The 5,203-nt window shown below is 39.0% G+C and overlaps 1 protein-coding gene across 20 annotated transcripts in view; it reads right to left on the reverse strand.

Moving 5' to 3' along the window:
* The window catches only part of pdgfc (platelet derived growth factor c), a 114,970-nt gene that overhangs the window by 48,584 nt on the left and 61,183 nt on the right, over positions 1 to 5,203 (reverse strand). For 16 of the 20 annotated variants that reach the window (XM_086222192.1, XM_086222189.1, XM_086222186.1 and 13 more), the window contains one exon: positions 1,297 to 1,400. The gene's annotated coding sequence lies outside the window, so the exon portion shown is untranslated. Of the gene's footprint in view, positions 1 to 1,296; positions 1,401 to 3,505; positions 3,629 to 5,203 lie in introns of all 20 variants that reach the window. The other 4 variants (XM_086222190.1, XM_086222171.1, XM_086222178.1 and 1 more) reach the window with 2 other exon arrangements.

Below are 5,203 nucleotides of genomic sequence, written 5' to 3' on the forward strand. Positions count from 1 at the left end.
CAGCAGCAATACGCCTGCTTCATCGCGTGTTTAAAAGAGAAATAGAACAGTATGCTGTCGACACACTGTTTGCAGAATCATCCATCCGTTTTCTAATCTGTTTATCTACTTCAGGTCCCATGAGGAGAGCCTTAATCTTCATACATGATTGATTCTCACCTCTGAAATAACACATCATAATTAGGTATTATGTTATTTTCCAGCTCTGTTGTTGCCACCTTGAAGACACAAATACTGCCTCCTGCTCACCCGAGCGTCATAATGAGAATCGATGGATCAAGATGGAGAATCAAGTGCTCCACATTCATCAATAAATGTACCTGATCCTGCTTTTAGTGGTTGCTGTTATCTATATTCAAATTTATATAGTTTCTCCACGGTTGCATCCACCGTGCTCCATCTTATGTAATGCAACTTGTCAGAGGCTAAACTGTGTGCACTCTGCAATATATTCAAAATTTGAAAATGTAGGGACTGTCCACTGTATAGAAGTACAGAAGAAATTCGCAAAAGTATACATAGTAATCTATTAGTTACACCTTTTAGACGATTGGCTATGTGTTATTGTAACAAGCTGAGCTAGAGAATTGGATGTGCAGTTCAGTCAATACAAACTAGAAATGTCAAATGAAGGCAGCAGAGCATAAACATTTACCTCCTAAATGGAGATGAAATATAAAGAACAAAAAAATGAAGAAACATAAGAAAGATTATTCAAATATTTACGATGAATTTGCTGTCTTAATTTCAATCATCAGACGGACTCTGAACAGAACATGACAAATATCTCAGATCTTTCTTGTCGGATGTTTTCTTGCCTCACTCACACCGACACTGTGAAAAGAGTCGAAAAAAAGTTTAATTCATCTGTTTCCAAGACGCTTAATTTGATTGAGCTGAACTAATCACTGCACATGAATACATATAAGTAGTTTGTCTCAGCTGAATGGTTGCCTGTGACACCCCATTTGATACCTCTGTTTAAACTCAGGATCAGATGAACTGTTATGTTGTAGAAAAATACAAAAGATTTGAAATTCTGTCGGACTTTTCCAAACAAAAGGTGATCTTGGTTTAGGGACGAACCTCCTCCATCCTCCTATTGTTGCATTCACTGCACAAATCCTGTTTCCTTTACTGCAGGGTGCTAATTTTATGTTCTGGGGGTCAAATCTGCGACAGTGACAGTTTTCATCGGTGCAGTATTACACTTTCACCTGTGACCGCGGTGGATTATAAGAAGGGAAGCATCTGCTGGACTGCTACTCTGTGCATATCATCTGTTCGCCTACTTACTTGGTAGTTGATATACGTGCCGGTCTGTGCAGTTGAAAGCTTAAAGCTTCTTGCGTGCATGATCTGGTTCATGGATTTCCATTCCAGGTCCGACAGAAGCTGCACTGTGCAGAGAGAAAGGAGCTTGATCAATAATGAAAAGAAGAACTCAGCAACTAGGACTGTGCCAATGGCTGTCAATAGTCTACAAAATGGCCAGTCAACTGTGCTGCTCTAATGAGGGTTTTGAGGCAGAAAAAATGTATGACTTTCATCTCAATCCAGCAATTTTTTCTTTAGTTTAAAATCAATGTATTCATTTGCACATTCTGAATGAAAGAAAAGACATCTGGGGGTCCCCACGTGACAACTTATCATCTGATATTACAGGGAAAACATTGGGTTGAATTTGACCGTTTTCTTTAGCCTAAAGAATGTCGAATGTTTCCGTTTTCAAGAGATTTCAACTTCACACACACAGACACACACACACACACACACACACACACACACACACACACACACACACACTTGCACTACATTTAGGAGCCCTTGAAAATGTTACATGCTTTAAAAATCCCATCAATTCCATGTTTTATCTTCATCCATCATGATTTACATCAATGTTTTATTCACTCTGGCAACTTCCATTGAACTCCCGTCCAGGCAATTGATCTTGTCAGGATCTAAGGTATGCTGGTGCCCTGCTGAAGCTCTGGATTGAAAACAGACATATTACATGGCCAAAAAAAAGGAGGAGTGGCAACCACTGTTGTAAGAGATGTTATTTTCATTTGAATAAGAATAAAACCAAACATATTACTCTTTTCAGCTACAGGTTACGGTCTGAATGCCAGGTGTAATACTACAACTGATTGGTTTAATGCAGTTTGACATATTTCTGGTTATCCATCACACACATGGCTCATATTTGAGCATTTGACTACACAGCACAAAAAGTTCCTTGTGCTCACTTGCAAGTTGCTTGATTCAAACTCCAGAACTATGTGACATAAATCATTAATCTCTGTACATATGGTGCAGATTAATTTGTGCATGCAAATGGAATGCCTTGTCAGTCAAAATTATACCGCAGGGATCAATGTGAAAAGGCCGCCCAAGTTGTTTGACATAACGTGATGAATGAGATATGGATCAAAATTGTGGGAAAATCGGCTTCGTTGCACTCGCAGTGGAATCATATTTTCACCGAGAGAAGAAAAGCTTCCTTTTCAGTTCTTTTATGTGTTCCGAAGTCATAAAACAAATTAAAAATGACACAGACAGTTTGTAATTGACTTTTTATGTAAATGACCGCAACCAAATATAATCTGAAGTTGTGATTCATAGAGAAATAACTGAAGCCTATATTTTCTCAGGAAATTCTTGGATGGACAAGAACATTTTTATGAGACATTTGGGCATAGAAATGGAGTGGTAGGAAGATTTATTTCAGGTCAACTGTAAGAGATTTGTCATTCCGAAGAGGAGCACGCACACAAATTCTGAGCTGACAGATGAGATTTTATGATGATGTCAATGTACCTCTTCGCCAAAAGTTATGAGTCGTTTCCGTGCTTCTGCAGATTGGGATTAACCTCAATTGTCGCGACGCAATCTAAGCTCCACTCGAACATGAAATTAATTTGGGAGAGGTATTTAGATGTGGTTAAGCCAGTTAACTGCCATTGTTGAGCTTCTCAGGTCCAGTATTAATGTTGCCAAAAAAATTAATGTAAAAAAAAAAACCCTTGATTTAAAGTAGATTCAAACAAAGGGAAGAAAAAGAGACTAAAACCTGAGAATTTGTACACTAAATTAATACAAGATCAACAATAATCAAATGAATAAAACAAATATTCCTACACTGAGATGTGACTTAAACAACATCAAAATTAGCTGACAACCCCTCAGAAAAAGGCAACAAGTACAAAAGGAAGCAACACACCACACCGACTTCAGAAATCAGGAATAAGAATAAACAGGGATGCTGGAGGATGAATAAATCTGCTCAAATGAACACAATCAAACTCTGAGTCTGTAAAGCAGAGCTAAATGTTGATAAGAATACGCAGCTCTGTTCAGTTTTCTTTGTACTGTCCAAGAATAAATCATATGCCATATAAAAGTCTTACTAAGTAGAGTAAATACTGCATTATCCATGACTCATGGACTTAACATAAAACCAGCGGTGTCTATAACCAGAAATAACATTTGATGGGCTTGTTACCGGCTGGACTTCTGCCAAATAATTTCTTCATGTTCCATACACTTCGGCTCAAATCATTCGACTCTTCCCCTGAAGTTCTTCTTTAATCGAACGCGGAATGAAAGCAGGCATGTCACGCCATCGCTGAAATGAAAAATGATAGGAAACTGATAGAACTCCCAGATTGATTGACAGGTGTTTTAATAGCTGGACCGACAGACAGCAGCTAAATAAAGTTGTTCATCTGAGTTTATTCTTTATCATTTGAAACCATGGCTAAGTAGCTGTCACTGATCAAATCTCATTATCTTCCCCGGCAGACAGGCTTGCCCAGAGTTGTCAGGACGTTTATTTATCTCTACTAATGAGTTCCAAAAGCTCCAGATAAAACCGACCTCATGGGGAGATTAGCATGTTGATATTGGGTTGATTATTAGTTTATAAAAAAATAAATAGTGGACACATTAGCCTATTGTTCTGTTATTAGAGTCTTCTATGTCATTATATCTTGACGGAATCACATGATCAGATAGGTTTTCCTTTTCATGTTGTTAAGACATTCCAAAAACCAAACTACATGTCTCTCATTTCTGGTCGAAATAGTCAAAAAGTATCGCAACATAAAACAAAATGACTTAAGGATGGCGTCTCACTCAGTTAGTGGGTCTTTTAAAAGATTATGGAGTTTCGGGTTTTTGTTTGTTTTTTTCAAGAAATGTTTTTGACACTTGATTTTATACAAAGTCTTTAACAAGCCAGAGAGAGAGAGACAGAGACAGAGACAGACAGACGTAATCTCCACAAAAAGTACAAGCTAGAAGTATTATTATACCTTAATGGGCGGCATGGCTCAGGGGTGGAGTGGCCGTCTAGCAACCAAAGGGTCGCTGGTTCGATCCCCGACCCCGGTGACCATGTCAAAGTGTCCTTGAGCAAGATACTGAACCCATAATTGCTCCTGATGAGTAGGCTGGTGCCTTGCATGGCAGCTCCACCATCAGTGTGTGAATGAGATGACACTGTAAAGCGCTTTGAGTACCGCTAAGGTAGAAAAGCGCTATATAAAATTGAGTCCATTTAAAGAAATATTTTATGATTTTTTTTTTTTTTTACACCCACAAATTGTCCAACAGAATGTAACTCCAACAATGTAATTAATTTGTTTATCATAAAGCTGGGAACAGGATATAACTTATTCCCATCCTTAATTACGAATTTACTAACTACAAACAAAAAAACAAAATGTCATCAGGGTGGGTTTTTTTCGTGCAACAAGTGAATTAATCTACCAGATTTTGTGTTGTCGTTGTTGAAAACAAACTACGGCCTGTACTGTTCCAACAGGCCCCTTTGTCTCACAGAGGCTGTTGGACTTGAAAGAAGACAAAGATTCCTTCATCTTTAGAGCGACTCTCCCTCGACTGTGATGTCTGTTTATATCAATGAATAAATCCAAGTCACAGCAGCGTTCATGGGGCTATTATACACCAATACGAGTCCTCATTTAATCGCCTGAGCCACAGCTGCATCTATAATTTGCAGCAGCTTTTATGGTCATCCAGCCCACTGTGTCACGTCCATCTGCCGCTAAATACCGTAAAGATACAGCCATAAATACCGAGGCGTTTGCCACCATCACGTGAATGAGCAACCGTCACGTCAGCGTTTAGCGGCGGGCTGTGTGAGCGCGTGGGGTGGGGGTGGGGGAGTGGGGGTGAG

This window comes from Aulostomus chinensis, chromosome 13 (assembly GCF_037954235.1).
Source record: "Aulostomus chinensis isolate RoL2024-O1b breed Wild chromosome 13, RoL_Achi_v1.0, whole genome shotgun sequence".
Classification (NCBI taxonomy): Eukaryota; Metazoa; Chordata; class Actinopteri; order Syngnathiformes; family Aulostomidae; genus Aulostomus; species Aulostomus chinensis.